Here is a 21,164-nt window from a genome sequence, read left to right as displayed (position 1 = left end):
CCAAAATTCATTTTGTGTACAAAAACTTGTTAAATAGGCGAGTCAAACAATTGGGTAGCAGCCACCCGACATCCAAAATTCATTTTGTGAACACAAACTTTTTTTTAAAGGAGAGGCAAACAATTGGGCAGCAGCCATCCGACAACCAAAATTAATTTTGTGAAAACAAACTTGTTTAAAGGGCGAGGCAAACAATTGGGCAGCAGCCACCCGACAACCAAAATTCATTTTGTGAACGCAAACGTTTTTTAAAGGCGACTCAAATTGGGAAAGCTAGCAGTCAGTGTGTGAAGCAGGGGGCAGAGAATGGTAGCACTCTGACCCAAAATGTAGGGGAGAGAGAAGAAAAAGAAATTGGACAGCAGCTACCCGCCAACCAAAATTCATTTTATGAACACAAACTTGTTAAAAAGGCGAGGCAAACAATTGGGCAGCAGCCACTTTACAGCCGAATCGAGGAGACTCACCGTGGAGTGGACGTGCGTTCAGTGTTATTCGCAGCACAGAGAGCCATGACCCTCTCGCTTCCTGGGTCTTGCAGAGACTGAGTGAGGGACTACACTTCCGGGTTTTATAGACCTGCCCCGCTGCCGCCAGCAGGGGCAGCAGAGAGAATGGGGAATTTTTTTAAACATGAAAATCTCTCTGATTTTTCATCCATGAATAAAATCCTCCGGTCCCGGAAGGCGGAGGGGGGCTCTGAGAGAGGTGGCCAAAAATGACGGCCATAGGCGACAGCGAGCCAAAAGCGGTCAAGATCAGACTTTTAGTAATAGAAATTATTGTAAATTGTATTATATATTATTGTAAATTGCTGCTCAATAAAATGGCGTCATGTCGTACCCATGTCATACTATGCTTTTTTCGCAGAGTGGCGCATCTTGCTCTGCTCTATAATCTTTGATATATAGTAGGTTTGCAAAAATTGTGACCCCATTGTTCCCATTTGCTTTTATTATATTTTTCAACGTCCTAACAGTCCGGCACATCTTAATGCCCAGTCGGGTCCGTCAGAGCAAAGGAGAGAAGCGCAGTGACCCAGAGATGGAGAGCAGAAGGAGGTCTGTGGTTTTACTCTTCACCATATCAGGCAGTTTTATCCTTTTGTGGTCAACAGTTGTCCTTATTTATAGGTACACAAAATTGCTGGGGAAACTCAGCGGGTGCAGCAGCATCTATGGAGCGAAGGAAATAGGCGACGTTTCGGGCCGAAACCCTTCTTCAGACTTTTTACTTCTATTTACTTCTATTACAACATTGCAGGAACAAATCCGAATAAGTACAATGAGTCCGAGTATATCTTTGGCCAACTCCGATATATGCTGCAGAACTTAAGTTTATGCACAAACACATTTATTTATGGGGTGACTCAATCGAAATTCAGACAGGAGTTTGTGAACGTGATGAAATATCCAATAACTTCTCTATTTCGAATCATTAACAATTGAAAGCCGTAAACACAGACCAGTAGCGAAAAGGTGCGGTGGGGCAAGGTGAGAATCGTATGGTATCCCATGATTTGGAAATATTCTCGATATTGCCAATCGTAGTGAGCGAAATACAGTAATATTTGTGAATAGCATTTGGAATCTATTGATCTACCGTCAATGACCTGCAACATCAATAAAACAAACTTCCTCCGAAATTGTACTCGTTTGTTAACTCATAATTTGAGGAAGGACATCCTTGTGATTGAAGCAATGCAGCGTAGGTTCACGAGATTGATCCCTGGGAGGGGGACTGTCATATGAGGAAAGATTGAAAAGACTAGGTTTGTATTCACTGGAGTTTAGGATGAGGGGGGATCTTATAGAAACATATAAAATTATAAAAGGACTGGCCAAGCTAGATGCAGGAAACATGTTCCCAATTTTGGGTGAGTCCCGAACCAGGGGCCACAGTTTTAGAATAAAGGGGAGGTAATTTAAGACTGAGGTGAGAAAAAACGTTTTCACGCAGAGTTGTGAATTTATGGAATTCCCTGCCAGAGAAGGCAGTGGAGGCCAAGTCACTGGATGGATTTAAGAGAGTTAGATAGAGCTCAGGGGGCTAGTGGAGTCAAGGGAGAAGGCATGCACGGGTTATTGATAGGTGATGATCAGCCATGATCACAAACAATGGCGGTGCTGGCTCGAAGGACCGAATGGCCTCCACCTGCGCCTATTTTCTATGTTTCTATCCCTTTCTTCCCAGCCCACTGCCGCCCTAGGTACCTTCCCATGCACCAACAGAAGATGTAATACCTGTCCTCACATCTTCTCCCTCACCTCCACCAAGAGACCACAGCCACCCTTCCATGACAGACAGGGGTTCACATTCACCTTATCTACGACATTCAGAGTCCACGATGTGGCCTCATAGATACAAAGAAACATAGAAAATGGGTGCAGGTGGAGGCCAATTGGCCCTTCGAGCCAGCACCGCCATTCTTTGTGATCATGGCTGATCATCCACAATCTGTAACCCGTGCATGCCTTCTCTCCCATATCCCTTGATTCCGCTAGGCCTTAGAGCTCTATCTAACTCTCTTTTAGATTCATCCAGTGAATTGGCCTCTACTGCCATTTGTAGCAGAGAATAGTGAGATTAAACGAGAACTTACCAGTTTGAAGTTTGATCTTTATTTTATGAGGAGGAACGTTGAGGGGATACGTGAAGAACCCCGATAGGACGCATGCGTGTCATTCTTCAAAGCAGCGGTGTGAGATCACAGATAACTATAATGACTAAACATAGTAAGATTAGAAAAGAGATACCAGTTCAAGATATGATCAAGGGTGGGAGCGGAGGGCACGTATTCCCTCAACGTTCCTCCTCATAAAATAAAGATCAAACTTCAAACTGGTAAGTTCTCGTTTAATCTTACTATTTTACTTCGGAGTCACGTGAGTGACTACGTGAAGATTTTAAAGCTCTGTGATCTTATGCCGTGGAACGAGTCCATGCTTCACATCTGCCTTGATTGTGGGGAGAATAATGTTAACAGTATTAGACATCAATACAAACTTGATGTAACGAAAAGTAATTCATTAAATCCAAAGCATAGCCCTTGTTGTGGGTAACTCATACTACAGAACTTAAAAGTGTTTCTGAAAATGTTCCTGGTTCTATGACCGGTTTATGATAAAAACGTTGGAATGTTCGTTCCGTTGACCATCCTGCAGTCCTGAGGATTTGGCCCATAGGCACATCCAGTTTTCAATACATCTCCCATTGCTGCTGATGTAGCTGCAGCCCTGGTGGAGTGAGATTTAAAAACGTTAGTGTCTACTCCTGCCTTCATTAAGACATGTTTTAGCCATCGCGAGATGGTCTGGGCTGTTACTTTTTTATGTTGCTGTTTGTGGCTAATTAACAGAGCCATTTATTTTCCTCGGATGATTCTGGTATGTTCAATGTATAGCAGTAGATGAGTTACTATACAGAGGCGTTCATCGGTCAGGTAAGCCCTGAATTCTATTATTTGCCCTGTTGTTCCCGGTCTATTTTGTTTTATTAAGTCATGTATAATAAAAGTCAGCTTCCCAGATGAAATGGTGAAGTAGTCCAGCCTTAGTTTTTGTAACGACTGGACCCTTAGTGCCGTGACCTAAGCCATCAGCATTACCATCTTCATGGTAAGTTTCTCTAGGACAGCGCTGTAGGTGGAGACCAGTTCCTTAACATGGTCAAGACAATACTCACGTCCCAAATTTGGGTATACCTGGTTCTAGGGGAATTGGTATTAAAAATGCCCCTCATTAGTTTGATTACCAGGGGTGAGTCCCTACAGAATTAACAACGTTAGGACGATGCTGATGTCCCATATTTGGAAATACCTGGTCTTTAGGGGAATTCCCATTAAGTGTCCCTCATAAGCTTCATTACCAGGGGTGAGTGGCCCCACAGGCTGATGTTCTGTTCTCTACCATAGGTACGTAGATAGGCCACTTCTGGCACAGTTTATGTCACTAATACTAAGCCTTTGGTCATGATGTAGGTTAACAAGAAAGATTCCAAACAGGCCGGATGATGTTTTATGGTTTCAATACATCTCCCATTAGTTCATGTCTTTAGGTAGATTTTCTGTTGCCTGCTGTGATCATGTCCATAGATCTTGTCGTTTGTCCCAGATGTAATAGTGGAGCTTTCAGATTCTATTTTTAGAGATTGATATGTTCATGGTACAGGTGGTTTTCCATACTTCATCGTCTGTTTTGGATGGTGACTGCATGGTTCTAATATCATTCCCAGTACCACGGTTAGGTAGGTCAGTCGGGTACTGTTAATACTAGACGCAGAGTCTCGTTGTATTTCCTTTAGTACCCCCCTGAAGAGGTTGCCAAATTGTGTTGGCATGATAGTTACATGATGTAGATATCCCTTTCACCCATGTGGTTTGATATGTGCTACCACAATAGTGTGTTAGTTTATAATCTAATAATCTATTTAATATATCCCATAGCAACTTGATTTAAGGCCATGAAAAAAGGGCACCCAACATTTCCAGGTAGTTATGCCCAGAGTTAGTAATAATGATGCCTCCTGTGTATTCCATCTTCCTCCACAGCTGGAGGTGGAATAGTAGAACACCGTCCTAGTGCATAGCATCCATTTGTAGGACTACAGACTGGTTACTGACAATGATAGGATTGGAAACGATGCCCAATGTTATCTTCCACCATCGAGTTCCAATATGGCTTCTGTATGGCTTCATCGTTCTATTGAAATGATCACCATTCATTTAAACAGCTCGTATTTTGGCCCTCTGTAATTTAATGTAAGGTCTGTATTGCGTGGCTGGAAAACGCAGCCATAAGTGCCAACATGCTACTACCAGTCTGATGGATAGTTTATCCCCATGTCAATGATATACCTGTATGCCTCTGTTAAGGCTGTAACCTCTATTGGCAAAGTCACTGACATGAGAACTTTGTTAATGGTGAACCCCAAATAATCCCTTTAGTTGAAGGCTCTTATATTATTTATTTTGGATGGATAATGAATCCTAGTTCCAATAAGTGTTTAGTGGCTGTTACCGTTTGTTCAGCCAGTTCTGAAGTTCACCACAATTGGTATGTCATTACCATTGTGTGGTACCTTAGATATTTGTAAATAACCTAGGTGCTAATGTAAATACCTGAGGTAGTGCTCTATACTGCCAGCTGAGTCATCCAATTAAATTAAAATAACGTCCGTGGTTACCTGTTATGGGTACTGAAATGGTAAGCATCCTTTGAATCAATGCTTGCCATGTAGTAACCTATGAACGCAATTACTTAAGAATAATAAGGAGTATATCATATTCATTATTATATATATGGTCCCTAGATAAAAGAACGTATCAGATATTAAAGTGATAAGAATAGATATTATACTTGATCTAGTCAAACCCCTCCCAGACCTGATCTAAGTTGATGCGTCAAGCACCATCTTCTATTCTGTTCAGTGTCTGTATTCCATGAAACATATTTGGTAATTTGGAGTTTAAGTCTGGATGCGAGTAAGTTCCTTTTAATTTATAAGGAACCAGACCCACTTACTTCCATGGCTACTAGTGGTACATTTATTCTCTCTGAGGACGTTTGAGGCAACGGTGTCTTGATCCGTGGTTGGTGCTGGGCGTAATGTTTTCCAACTTGATGTATCCCAAGGGTTTTCAGGGTTCAGTGGCCGTGTACACTGCACCGCGTTTGCAGCGATGCAGGTCCAAAAAGAAGAAGAAATCCTCGAGTGGGCAAGTCCCATAGCAGCACCCCATACAGGGCTGTATTTCACCTCCACTATTACAGGGAAGTGTTCGAGGAAAAGGCAGACCCATGGAGAAGGAAGCAGCACCCCTCCACAGGGCAACAATCATGCTTCTCTCTCCCCAGTAGACTCCTCCGTCAGACGAGTGCTGGGGCCCAGTCCTGGGCAAACCCTGGAACAGGTAAGCAGATGTAGAGCTGTAACTATAAGGTATGCTTTCTAAGTCACCAAATACATAGTGCATTATTGGGGTTTCCTGATAGAAATACTGGAATACTAATGTAGTGACTGAAGGATTTAGCAGTCCAAAAAAAAAAATGTACTGAAAAATTCCATTCCCATCAAGGAAGTCAAACGGTAATGTCTGTTTCAGGGGAACAACAGTACAGCTGTGAGTAAAGCTAACTGGACCAGATTAGAAGCCAGCATTGATCAGCACATCATGGGGAACCTGTGCTTTGACTATGTCTCTACAACGAGGGAAAACCGGCCGGGCCCGGAGTCGGCACATCATGAGAAACCTGTGCCTTGACTATGTCCTACTAATGTCCGAATGGCGGCCAATGGCACAGCAAATATTCCCAAAAAAGGGGATTCCGGTACGTGACTTCGCTCCTGTACCAGCCAAGTTGGAAGAAAATGCTGAATGGAACAGTCGTACACTCGAATTAGTCCGCATTCCAACAGCCCCCTGTGTACAGGGAGGCTAGGGTTTTTCCTGTGGCTGGATGAAACAGACTGCACCAGGAAACAACCGCGAGAAACCAGTACCGCAAGCACTGGTCCAAATTTGAGCGACTGATGGAGGGAAATACTCCAAACAAGACAGATCTGAAGAAATGTATGCAGAAGCAAGTAGGATCAACCATAAGAACCAGGGACTCACAACTAAACAAACGGCCCAAACCTTGTGGTGCCGTTGGCCTGCGGTACCCCAAAACACGGTGCAGTGCTCACGGCACTGAGTCCCCTCATACTACCGTTTAGTCTGTGGTGCTCCAACGCGGTTCAGTCCTCTCGGGGAGCTGGCCGCTCGCAACCGCAGGTAAAGTAGTTTTAAAAACGCGGTGCAGTGCTCCGCGCTGTGCCGCTCCTTCCCACGTGTCCCTGCGGTGCTCCAACGCGCTCCAGTCCAGCTCGGGGAGCTGGCCGCTCGCAACCGCAGGTAAAGTAGTTAGAAACGCGGTGCAGTGCTTCCCGCACTGTGCCCCTCCTTCTCCACTTGGGCCTAGGGTGCTCCAACGCGGTCCAGTCCATCTCGGGGAGCTGGCCGCTCGCGACCCCGGCCCAGCGGCTCCAACGCGTACTCAGTGCTCTCGGGCACTGACCGCTTGCCGCTATTTTTAGTGCTGTGGAAAAAACCTCCCGCACCTTCCAGCCCCTCGGTCCCATGGGTCCGTGGGGCTGTAGTCCGAGTCGTCGGAAATGACTGCTCCAGAAATGCTCCACCGCTGTCGACGTCCTCCTGGAGCTGAAGTCGGCTCCGGCTCCCGTTTAAGGGAGATAGCAGGGCCCCGGCCGTTGCTGGCTGCCTGCAGTTCTGCAGACTCTCCCCAGCCAGTTTTCATCAGCCTTCTGTAGGAAAAAAGGTAAGTAAAAGAACGACGTTCCCTTACCTTACTGTTGCAGGTTCAACCCCTGCCGTTTGCGAGGAACGTCCTTCCTCCAGCAATGACGAGTACGAATGCGTGTAGCGTAATGGTACGCATGCGTCCTAGCGGGGTTCTTCACGTAGTCACTCACGTGACTCCGAAGTAAAATTCCACAAATTCACAACTGTCTGGGTGAAAACATTTTTTCTCATCTCAGTTTTAAATGTCCTCCCCATTATTCTTAGACTGTGGCCCCTTGTTCTGGACTCCCTCAACATTGGGATTGTTTTCCCTGCATCTATCTTGACCAGTCCTTTTATAATTGTATATATTTCTTTAAAATCCCATCTCATCCTTCTAAATTCCAGTGAATACAAGGCCAGCCTTTCCAATCTTTCCTCGTGTGACAGACCCGCCATCCCGGGGATTAACCTCGTGAACCTGCCTCAATAGCAAGGATGCCCTAACTCAAATTAGGAGTCCGAAACTACACACACTACTCCTGATGTGGTCTCACCAGGGCCCTGTATAACTGCAGAAGGACGTCTTTACTCCTATACTCAAATCCTCTCATTATGAAGACCGACTTTATTCACGGCCTGCTGTACCTGCATGTTTACTTTCAGTGACAGGTTTCGTTGCACTTCCCTTTTTCCTAATCTGACACCATTGAGATAATAATCTGCCTCCTTGTTCTTGCCACCAAAGTGGACAACCTCACTTTTATCTACATTATACTGCATCTGCCATGCAGCTGCCCACTCACTTAACTTGTCCAAGTCACCATGCAACCCCCGAGCATCCTCTTTGCAGTTCACACTACAACCCAGCTTGGTGCCATCTGCAAATTTGCCAGTGTTAGATCCAATGACCTAAATCATTAATATATATGTTTAATAGTTGAGACCCCAGCACCGAGCCTTGCGGCACTCCACTCGCCACTGCCTGCCATTCTGACAGGGACCCTTTTATTCCTACTCTTTGTTTCCTGTCTGCCAAACAATTCTCAATCCATGTCAATACGCTATCCCCAATACCATGTGCTCTAATTTTGCCCACTAATCTCCTGTCTGGGACCTTATCAAAGACTTTCTGAAAGTCCAGATACACTACGTTGCCTATTTCTTTCGCTCCATAGATGCTGCTGAACCCGCTGAGTTTCTCCAGCATTTTTGTGTACCGTCCAGATACACTACATCCACTGGCTGTCCTTCATCCATTTTACTCGTCACGTCCTCACAGAATTCCAGAAGATTAGTCAAGCAGGATTTCCCCTTCATAAATCCATGCAGACTTAGACCAATCCTTTTCCTGCTATCCAAATGCGCCATATTACTTATTTAATAATTGACTTCAGCACCTTCCCCACCACCGATGTTAGGCTAATAACTGATCTATAATTCCACGTTTCTCTCTCGCTCCTTTCTTGAAAAGTGAGATAACATTACCTCCAATCCACAGGAACTGATCCTGAATCTATAGAACATTGGGAAATAATCACCAATGCGTCCATGATTTCTAGAACCACTTCCTTGAGTATCCTGGGATTCAGACTATCAGGCCATGGGGATTTATCAGCCTTCAGTCCCATCAGACTACCCAATAGTATTTAGCGACTAAAGCAAATTTCTTTCAGTTCCTCTGTCTCCCTAGATCCTCTGTCCTCTAGTACATCTGGGAGATTGTTTGTGTATTCTTTAGTGAAGACACAACCAAAGTACCTTTTCAACAATCTGCCATTTCCTTGTTTCCCATAATAATTTAACTTGTTCCTGCCTTCAAGGGACCCACGTTTGTATTTAAAATTATTTTTCTCTTTACGTACCTAAATAAACTTTATACTCGTGGCGAGCTTATTCTCGTACTACACCTCTTCATTCCGTATTGCCATTTTTGTTACCTTCTGTTGTCCTTTGAAAGTTCCCCAATCCGCTGGCTTCCCGATATAATTTGCTATGCTATACAGGTTTTCTTTTAGTTTTATTCGATCCCTAACTACCCGAGTCAGCCACGGTTGCCTCTTACTCCCCTTAGAATCTTTCTTCCTCTTTGGAATGAAATTAACCTGCATCTTCTGGATTATGCCGAGAAATTCCTCCCATTGCTGTTCCACCTGCTCGGATCCTTTACCAGTCGACCTTGGCCATCTGATCTCTCATGCCTTTATGGTCCCCTTTCTTTAACTGCAACACTGCCACCTCTGATCTAACCTTCTCCCTCTCAAATTGCAGATTAAAACCTATCATATTATGATCACTACCTCGTTGTGGTTTCTTTACGAGTTCCCTTATTAAATCTGGTTAATTAGATAACACTAAATCCAGAATTGCCTTCTCTCTTGTGGGCTCCAGTACAAGCTGCTCTGATTCCATATCGGAGGCACTCTACAAACTCCCATTCTTGGAGGCCAGAACCAACCTGATTTTCCCAGTCTACCTGCATGTCGAAATCTCCCATAACCACAGTGGCATTACCTTTGTTACATGCCAATTTTAACTCATGCTGTAACATGCACCCTGTATCTAGGATACTGTTTGGAGGCCTGCAGATAACTCCCATTCGTGACTTCTTACCTTTACAATTCCTCATTTATATCCACAGCGACTCTACATCGTCAGTCCTATGCCACCCCTCGCAAGGGTCTGAATTTCATCCCTCACTAACAGAGCTACCCCACCTCCTCTGCGCACCTGCCTGTCCTTTCTTTAGCACGTATAACCCTGAATATTCCGTTTCCAATCCCGATCCTCCTACAGCCATGTCTCTTTTACCCCACAATGTCGTATTTGCCAATCTCTAACTGAGCCTCAAGCGCATCGAATGTATTTCTTATACTTCGTGCATTCATATGCAATATGACAGCATATGACAGTCCCGCCACCCCGGGAATTAACATTGTAAACCTAGGTTTTCGGCCACAATACGGGGTATTGATTGGGGATGATCAGCCATAATCACATTGAATGGTTCGAAGGGCCGAATGGCCTTCTCCTGCACCTATTGTCTACTGTCTATTATCTATTGTCTAATGCTGGTCCCCCGCCAGTTAACGTGCAACCCGTACCTTTTGTACGATTTACCCTTACCCCAAAACAGATACCACCGGTGTAAGAATCTAAATCCCTGCCCCCTGCACCTGCTCCTCAGCCACACATTCAGATCCCCTAACTCCCTGTTACTGCCCTCACGAGCACAAGGATGGTTAACTAGTATGGTTGGGGGGAGGGACTCAAATTGGGAAAGCTAGCAGTCAGTGTGTGAAGCAGGGGGCAGAGAATGGTAGCACTCTGACCCAAAATGTAGGGGAGAGAGAAGAAAAAGAAAATAATCAGAGAATAAGAGAGGGTGGGTTTCTTAAATGTGTATATTTTAATGCTAGGAGCATTGTAAGAAAAGTGGATGAACTTAGAGCCTGGATTGACACCTGGAAGTATGATGTTGTGGCGATCAGTGAAACATGGTTGCAGGAGGGCTGTGATTGGAAACTAAATATTCCAGGATTTCGTTGCTTCAGGTGTGATAGAATTGGAGGGGCAAGAGGTGGAGGTGTTGCATTGCTTATCAGGGAAGATATTACAGCAGTGCTTTGGCAGGATAGATTAGAGGGCTCGTCTAGGGAGGCTATTTGGGTGGAACTAAGAAATGGGAAAGGGGTAGCAACACTTATAGGGGTGTATTATAGACCGCCAAATGGGGAGCGAGAATTGGAAGAGCAAATATGTAAGGAGATTGCAGATATTAGTAGTAAGCACAAGGTAGTGATTGTGGGAGATTTCAATTTTCCACACATAGACTGGGAAACACATTCTGTAAATGGGCTGGATGGGTTGGAGTTTGTAAAATGTGTGCAGGATAGTTTTTTGCAACAATACATAGAAGTACCTACTAGAGAAGGGGCGGTACTGGACCTCCTGTTAGGAAATGAGATGGGTCAGGTGGCAGAGGTATGCGTTGGGGAACAGTTCGGGTCCAGTGATCACAATACCATTAGTTTCAATATAATTATGGAGAGGGACAAAACTGGACCTAGGGTTGAGATTTTTGATTGGAGAAAGGCTAACTTTGAGGAGATGCGAAAGGATTTAAAAGGAGTAAATTGGGAGAGTTTGTTTTATGGGAAAGATGTGGAAGAGAAATGGAGTACATTCAAAGGTGAAATTTTAAGAGAACCGAATCTTTATGTCCCTGTTCGGTTGAAAGGAAATCGTAAAAATTGTAAAGAGCCATGGTTTTCAAGGGAAATTGGACACTTGGTTCGGAAAAAGAGGGATATCTACAATAGTTATAGGCAGCATGGAGTAAATGAGGTGCTTGAGGAGTATAAAGAATGTAAAAAGAATCTTAAGAAATAAATTAGAAAAGCTAAAAGCAGATATGAGGTTGCTTTGGCAAGTAAGGTAAAAGTAAATCCGAAGGGTTTCTACCGCTATATTAATAGCAAAAGGATAACTAGGGATAAAATTGGTCCATTAGAGAGTCAGAGTGGCCAACTATCTGCAGAGCCAAAAGAGATGGGGGAGATATTGAACAGTTTCTTTTCTTCGGTATTCACCAAGGAAAAGGATATTGAATTATGTGAGGTAAGGGAAACAAGTAGAGTAGCTATGGAAACTATGAGGATCAAAGAAGAGGAAGTACTGACACTTTTGAGAAATATAAAAGTGGATAAGTCTCCAGGTCCGGACAGGATATTCCCTAGGACATTGAGGGAAGTTAGTGTAGAAATAGCAGGGGCTATGGCAGAAATATTTCAAATGTCATTAGAAACGGGAATAGTGCCGGAGGATTGGCGTACTGCGCATGTTGTTCCATTGTTTTAAAAGGGGTCTAAGAGTAAACCTAGCAATTATAGACCTATTAGTTTGACGTCAGTGGTGGGCAAATTAATGGAAAGAATACTTAGAGATAATATATATAAGCATCTGGATAAACAGGGTCTGATTAGGAACAGTCAACATGGATTTGTGCCTGGAAGGTCATGTTTAACTAATCTTCTTGAATTTTTTGAAGATGTTACTCGGGAAATTGATGAGGGTAAAGCAGTGGATGTTGTGTATATGGACTTCAGTAAGGCCTTTGACAAGGTTCCTCATGGAAGGTTGGTTAAGAAGGTTCAATGGTTGGGTATTAATGGTGGAGTAGCAAGATGGATTCAACAGTGGCTGAATGGGAGATGCCAGAGAGTAATGGTGGATGGTTGTTTGTCAGGTTGGAGGCCAGTGACGAGTGGGGTGCCACAGGGATCTGTGTTGGGTCCACTGTTGTTTGTCATGTACATCAATGATCTGGACGATGGTGTGGTAAATTGGATTAGTAAGTATGCAGATGATACTAAGATAGGTGGGGTTGCGGGTAATGAAGAAGAGTTTCAAAGTCTACAGAGAGATTTATGCCAGTTGGAAGAGTGGGCTGAAAGATGGCAGATGGAGTTTAATGCTGATAAGTGTGAGGTGCTACATCTTGGCAGGACAAATCAAAATAGGACGTACATGGTAAATGGTAGGGAATTGAAGAATGTAGGTGAACAGAGGGATCTGGGAATAACTGTGCACAGTTCCATGAAAGTGGAATCTCATGTAGATAGGGTGGTAAAGAAAGCTTTTGGTGTGCTGGCCTTTATAAATCAGAGCATTGAGTATAGAAGTTGGGATGTAATGTTAAAATTGTACAAGGCATTGGTGAGGCCGATTCTGGAGTATGGTGTACAATTTTGGTCGCCTAATTATAGGAAGGATGTCAACAAAATAGAGAGAGTACAGAGGAGATTTACTAGAATGTTGCCTGGGTTTCAGCAACTAAGTTACAGAGAAAGGTTGAACAAGTTAGGGCTTTATTCTTTGGAGCGCAGAAGGTTAAGGGGGGACTTGATAGAGGTTTTTAAAATGATGAGAGGGATAGACAGAGTTGACGTGGAAAAGCTTTTCCCACTGAGAGTAGGGAAGATTCAAACAAGGGGACATGACTTGAGAATTAAGGGACTGAAGTTTAGGGGTAACATGAGGGGGAACTTCTTTACGCAGAGAGTGGTAGCTGTGTGGAATGAGCTTCCAGTGAAGGTGGTGGAGGCAGGTTCGTTTTTATCATTTAAAAATAAATTGGATAGTTATATGGATGGGAAAGGAATGGAGGGTTATGGTCTGAGCGCAGGTATATGGGACTAGGGGAGACTATGTGTTCGGCACGGACTAGAGGGGTCGAGATGGCCTGTTTCCGTGCTGTAATTGTTATATGGTTATATGGTTATATAAGGAACTGGAAGCAAACCGGAGATAACCAGCTTGGAGGTTCTGCTTTTCAGCCTTCTTCCGAGCTCTGCAAAGTCACACTGCAAAATCTCTTTCCTCTTCTTCCCGACGTCATTTGTACCGATATGCACTATCACTTCGGGCTGCTCACATTCAGCCTTCGATCCGTGACATCCTGGACCCTGGCACAAGGGAGCCAACACAGCATCATTGAATCCCGCCTGTGCTGCAGAAACCCATGTCTGTACCTCTCACGATGGAGTCCCCGACTACCACGGATCTGCCTGACATCTGTCTCTTTGGCTTTGCTTCAGCGCCACGCTTTGACGCGCATACCTACCCGCCACTCAAAATGACAATGTCTTCTGTCCCACCAGGTTCCAAAAGGGTGAACCTGTTGTCAAGGGGTACATCCCCTAAGGTCTCCTGTTCTCCATGGTTCCTTCCCTTCCTCATCATCAACCACCTCCTCTCTTCCAGTATCTTCGGTGTGACAATCTTGTTGTAGGTCCTGTCAGGGAAACAGTAATTTTCCCGGATGATCCTGAGGTCATCCAATTGCCCCTCCAGTGCCCCAACATGGTCCTTCAGCAGCTGAACCTGGATACACTTTCCACAGTTGTAGCAGCCAGAGGCAACATCAGTGTCCTGCCTGCAGACATCGCACTGAATCAGCTTACAGGACCTGTCCCACTTGGGCGTCATTTACGCAACATCATTTACGCGTCACGACGCGCACGTGACGCGAGCATGGTGCGTGGTGCTTTTGTCTCCTTTTCATCGCCAGCTCTGCCCTTTTGCCATCCAAACCCCCTTCACCTGCATCCATCTATCCCTTGCCACGCTTTCTCCTACCTTCATCTTTATTTTGCAGCATTCTACCCCACTGTAATCAACCTGAAGAAGGGTGTCCGTCACGAATATCGCCTATCCATTCCCTATCCATCCACTCAGATTCTGCCCGACCTAATCAGTTACTGCATCAGTTACAAGGTGTTTTGCTCCAGACTCCAGCATATGCGGTTCCTTGTATCACCACCTGTATAAATGTACCTTGCCTGCCTCTACCTAATTTATTATCCCGACCTGTGTGTGTTTGATGCTACACGTTCCACAGCACTTTCTTCCTCACATACAGAGTTAACGTTCACTTTCCTCTTTCCGTTCACCATTCGATCTTCGGGATCATTGGCTAAAAGCATCCGTTACGCCACAGCCTACACCTTGATCTCAAATCTCATTCATTCTAATGCACCAATCGACTGCAATCAAACAGCTACTCAACTCTCCAAGTACCATGTTCTTAAGTGAACTCGCTGTAACTCAGTCATCACATGTCGGCTTTGGGGGGAACAACCATCAGTGTGATTCTGTTCCTGTAAGAATAAATGAGCATAGGCTGAAAATACACGGTAATCTCTTTGAAATGTACTCCAACACTGGCTCAGCCAGGATGCAAACTGGAGACAGGAACACAAACAGTCTGATTCAGGAGTTCAACGGATATAACCATGTATATAACCATATAACAATTACAGCACGGAAACAGGCCATCTCGGCACTACAAGTCCGTGCCGAACAACTGTTTTCCCTTAGTCCCACCTGCCTGCACTCATACCATAACTCAAGCAGCATCTGTTGGTTAGGGTGATGCGGGAGGAATTGTCAATGTTTTGGGTACAGACCTTGACTCAGGACTGTGAAGAGTGAAGATGCCAAAATAAGCATGGGAGAGGGGAAAACAGGGGCGTGCGCGCACGCTGATAGGTGGCCCAAGGAGTTGTGAAAGATGATGGGCTGAAAAGGTGATTGGTGTATTCAGACGGAGCTCACGGATCACTCACTCACGGCTGGTGGGCTCACAGTTCACTCACTCACGGCTGGTGTGCTCCCAGTTCACTCACACACGAATGGTACGCTCACAGTTCACTCATTCACGGCTGGTGGGCTCACAGTTCACTCACTCGCGGCTAGTGGGCTCACAGTTCACAGTTCACTCATTCCGGCTGGTGGGCTCACATTTCACTCAGCCACGGCTAGTGGACTAACAGTTCACTCAGCCACAGCTGGTGGACTCACAGTTCACTCAGCCACGGCTGGTGGGCTCACGGTTAACTCAGCCATGGCTGGTGGGCTCACAGTGCACTCAGCGAAGGCTGGTGGGATCAGATTTCACTCAGCCATGGTTGGTGGACTCACAGTTCAGTCAATCACGGCTGGTGGACTCACAGTTCACTAAGCCACGGCTGGTGGGCTCACGGTTAACTCAACCACGGTTGGTGGGATCACGGTTCACTCATTCACAGCTAGTGGGCTCACAGTTCACTCATTCATGGCCGTTGGGCTCACAGTTCACTCACTCGCGGCTGCTGGAACCACAGTTCAATCACTCACGGCTGCTGGAGCCACAGTTCCCTCACAGGGCTGGAGTGCTCACAGTTCACTAACTCACGACTGGTGGGCTCACAGTTCACTCAGCCATGGCCGGTGGGCTCAGAGTACACACAGCCACAGCTGGTGGGCTCACAGTACACTCACTCACGGCTGGTGGGCTCAGAAATCACTCAACCTCGGCTGGTGGGCTCAAAATTCACTCAGTCACGGCTGGTGGGCTCACAGTTCAGTCAGTCACGGCTGGTCGGCTCACAGTTCACTCAGCCACAGTTGGTGGGCTCACGGTTCACTCATTCACAGCTGGTGGGCTCACAGTTCACCTCACTCACGGCTCATGGACACACAGTTCACTCACCCACGTCTGGTGGGCTCACACTTCCATCAGCGAAGACTGGTGGGATCAGAGTGTTTAAGAAGGAACTGCAGATGCTGGAAAATCGAAGGTACACAAAAATGCTGGAGAAACTGTAGAAGTGTTTCGGCCCGAAACGTTGCCTATCTCCTTCATATAACCATATAACCATATAACCATATAACAATTACAGCACGGAAACAGGCCATCTCGACCCTTCTAGTCCGTGCCGAACACATAATCTCCCCTAGTCCCATATACCTACGCTCAGACCATAACCCTCCATTCCTTTCCCATCCATATAACTATCCAATTTATTTTTAAATGATAAAAACGAACCTGCCTCCACCACCTTCACTGGAAGCTCATTCCACACAGCTACCACTCTCTGAGTAAAGAAGTCCCCCCTCATGTTACCCCTAAACTTCAGTCCCTTAATTCTCAAGTCATGTCCCCTTGTTTGAATCTTCCCTACTCTCAGTGGGAAAAGCTTTTCCACGTCAACTCTGTCTATCCCTCTCATCATTTTAAAAACCTCTATCAAGTCCCCCCTTAACCTTCTGCGCTCCAAAGTATAAAGCCCTAACTTGTTCAACCTTTCTCTGTAACTTAGTTGCTGAAACCCAGGCAACATTCTAGTAAATCTCCTCTGTACTCTCTCTATTTTGTTGACATCCTTCCTATAATTAGGCGACCAAAATTGTACACCATACTCCAGAATTGGCCTCACCAATGCCTTGTACAATTTTAACATTACATCCCAACTTCTATACTAAATGCTCTGATTTATAAAGGCCAGCACACCAAAAGCTTTCTTTACCACCTTATCTACATGAGATTCCACTTTCAGGGAACTGTGCACAGTTATTCCCAGATCCCTCTGTTCACCTACATTCTTCAATTCCCTACCATTTACCATGTACGTCCTATTTTGATTTGTCCTGCCAAGATGTAGCACCTCACACTTATCAGCATTAAACTCCATCTGCCATCTTTCAGCCCACTCTTCCAACTGGCATAAATCTCTCTGTAGATTTTGAAACTCTACTTCATTACCCGCAACCCCACCTATCTTAGTATCATCTGCATACTTACTAATCCAATTTACCACGCCATCGTCCAGATCATTGATGTACATGACAAACAACAGTGGACCCAACACAGATCCCTGTGGCACCCCACTCGTCATTGGCCTCCAACCTGACAAACAACCATCCACCATTACTCTCTGGCATCTCCCATTCAGCCACTGTTGAATCCATCTTGCTACTCCACCATTAATACCCAACCATTGAACCTTCTTAACCAACCTTCCATGAGGAACCTTGTCAAATGCCTTACTGAAGTCCATATACACAACATCCACTGCTTTACCCTCATCAATTTCCCGAGTAATTTCCTTCGCTCCATAGATGCACCCGCTGAGTTTCTCCAGCATTTTTGTGTACCTGGTGGGATCAGAGTGCACTTAACCTCGGCTGGTGGACTCACAGTTCAATCAGCCACGGCTGGTGGACTCACAGTTCACTCAACCACGGCTGGTGGACTCACAGTTCACTCGCTCACGGCTGGTGGGCTCATTGTTCACAGGTGAGCTCACCTTTTCAGAATGGCAGGCAGTGCTTTCCAGAATGGCAGGCAGTCCTTATTAGAATGGCAGGCCAGTGGAGTGCCGCAAAGCTCGGTGTTGGGGCCGCAACTGTTTACCATATATATTAATGATTTGGAAGAGGGAATTAGGAGCAACACTAGCAAGTTTGCGGATGACACAAAGCTGGGTGGCAGTGTAAACTGTGAAGAGGATGTTAGGAGGATGCAGGGTTACCTGGACAGGTTGAGTGAGTGGGCAGATGCGTGGCAGATACAGTATAATATAGATAAATGTGAGGTTATCCGCATTGGCGGCAAAAACAAGGGGGCAGATTATTATCTCAATGGGGTTAGGTTAAGTAAGGGGGAGGTGCAGCGAGTCCTGAATGTCCTTGTACACCGGTCACTGAAAGTTAGCGTGCAGGTACAGCAGGCAATGAAGAAAGCTAATGGAATGTTGGCCTTCATAACAAGAGGATTTCAGTATAGGAGTAAATAGGTTCTTCTGCAGTTGTATAGGGCTCTGGTGAGACCAAATTTGGACTATTGTGTACAGTTTTGGTCTCCTAATTTGAGGAAGAACATCCCTGTGATTGAGGCAGTTCAGCGTAGGTTCCCGAGATTGATCCCTGGGATGGCGGGACTGTCATATGAGGAAAGATTGAAAAGACTAGGATTGTATTCACTGGAGTTTAGAAGGATGAGGGGGGAATCATATAGAAACATATAAAATTATAAAAGGACTGGGCAAGCTAGATGCAGGAAAAATGTTCCCAAAGTTGGGCGAGTCCAGAACCAGGGGCCCTAAGAATAAAGGGGAGGTCATTTAAGACTGAGGTGAGAAAAACACTTTTTCACACAGAGAGTTGTGAATTTATGGAATTCCCTGCCACAGAGGGCAGTGGAGGCCAAATCACTGGATGGATTTAAGAGAGTGTTAGATAGAGCTCTCATGGGCTAGTAGAGTCAAGGCAAATGGGGAGAAGGTAGGCACGGATTATTGATAGGGGACGATCAGCCATGATCGCAATGAATGGCGGTGCTAGCTCGAAGGGCCTGATGGCCTCCTCCTCCACCTATTTTCTATGTTTCAATGTTTCCATGAGCTTTCCCTACATCCAACCACTACCAAAGGGAAGAGAAGCTCCTCTGCCTCTATCTCCACTTCACTCGAAACCGGCTGAATGACTCCCGGAAATACCGATCCTCCAGCAGCCGGTTGTTAAAGTGTCAGTATGCAGACCCAGCCCGAGCACGCGCCGGATTAACATCCACATGCACCAGACAGTAGTCTGAGCACGGCGCCAGCCACATTGAAGCCGCTGAGACACGGGAAACATACGCTACGGAAATATACATGCGATCAATGCGGGAACCACCCCCCTCAGACCTCCGCGAAAAAGCATTGGAATCAGGGTGGAGGTTTCGCCATGCATCAACCAACACAAAGGAGTCAATCAAACCTCTCAGCCTCTCAACACTCCCTTTATCATTATTAGGTAGAATAAATGCAATAAAAATGATTTTCCTACCACAATTACTATAGCTATTTCAGTATATACCGGTATATATACCAAAATACTTTTTTTTTAAATTAGATTCTAATATTACTTAATTTATTTGGGACCAAAGATCACATAGAATTACAAAAAAACACTTATGTAAACCAAAAGAGGTCGGGGGACTTTCACTCCCGAATTTTACGTATTATTACTGGGCAGTGCATATTAAGAATATAATTTACTGGCTGGATAGTTCTACCCAACAGACAGAATGGATAAAAATGGAGAAAGAGGATTGTCGTCCTTGTAATATAGGAACGATCCTCTTCTCCCCGAAAAAAACTGAACAACACAATATATAAGAAGAACCCAATTATATATGGTACAATAAGAATTTGGAAACAAATAAAATTATCTTTAAAATTAAGAAATTTATCATTGTTAATGCCAATAGCGAATAACCCTTAATTTAAACCATCTCTTATTGATAAAACATATAACCAATGGGAAAGTCTCGGAATTAGAAGGATCGGGGATATGTACGAAATGGGAAACCTAATATCATTCCAACAATTACAATTAAAATTTAAATTGAAAAACAACCAATATTTTAAATATCTTCAGATTTGCGTTTTCATGAAAAAATATATACAAGGATATCAAAAAATAACTCCTGAATTATTGGAAGAAGCAATGAATATTAAAGCTGACTCACAAAAATTAATATCATATTTATATAATAGTATTTTAAATATAGACCTACCACCGACAGAGGCACTTAGAGAAGAGTGGGAACGGGAACTAATGATAAAAATTACGAAGGTTACATGGGAAAAGTACTTGATATATTCACAAATGTTCGATTAATGTACGACATAATCTATTTCTATTTAAAATTTTACACAGATGATATTATTCAAAAACAAGATTGAACAAATTTTATCCAAATATATCTCCCATTTGTGATAAATGTTTATCCCAAAACGCAACTATAACACACTCCTTTGTTTCCTGCATAAAACTTTAAAGATTTTTGGAGTGATATCTTTGAAATATTTACAAAATTATTCAAGATAAGAATGGAACCTAATACTGAAATGATTATATTTGGAGTAATGGAAGATGGGGATAAATTGAACACATCTCAAAATTTATTTTTTAATTATGGTTTAATAATAGCTAAAAAATTAATACTTAAATTTTGGGAAAATACATCAATACCAACGATTAAAATGTGGATTGCAAGCATGTTGGACACCGCACATCTTGAGGAAATGCGATTCCCCCTAATAGATAAATCAGACCAATTCAGAACGAGTGGGTCTCCATTTGTCGTATTTTTGGAATCATATTGTGCAACACAATTGTAAAAGATAACTGTTTCAGGACTGGACGAGGGATGGTCAAGATTATGAACAATGATCTCCTTACTTTATTTTATTTTTTCTTTATGTCCATCCCAACTCCAGTCCCGTCCCGACCCCCTGGGAAACTGAAGGGAGCGACTGCCCCGGGGCGACTGGCTTTTGCTTGCTGGCATCGCCGACGTGAAGATAGTGCAAAGCCCCCGCGCCGGCGCAATGGGCGGGGAGCTGGAGAGGGTAGGGAAGGGGTCACACACATGGCCGGGAAGCAGAGGGATGTAGGTGGGGGTGGTGACAGATAGGGCCAGCAATGAGTAGAGAAAGACATAAACACCGACGTGCAAAGGAGACCTACAACAGTGCATGATCTCTCTCGCGTTATGGCAGGTGATTGT

The sequence above is a fragment of the Amblyraja radiata genome, chromosome 31 (assembly GCF_010909765.2).
Source record: "Amblyraja radiata isolate CabotCenter1 chromosome 31, sAmbRad1.1.pri, whole genome shotgun sequence".
In the NCBI taxonomy this organism is placed as follows: Eukaryota; Metazoa; Chordata; class Chondrichthyes; order Rajiformes; family Rajidae; genus Amblyraja; species Amblyraja radiata.
Note: the sequence above shows the minus strand (reverse complement) of the source record.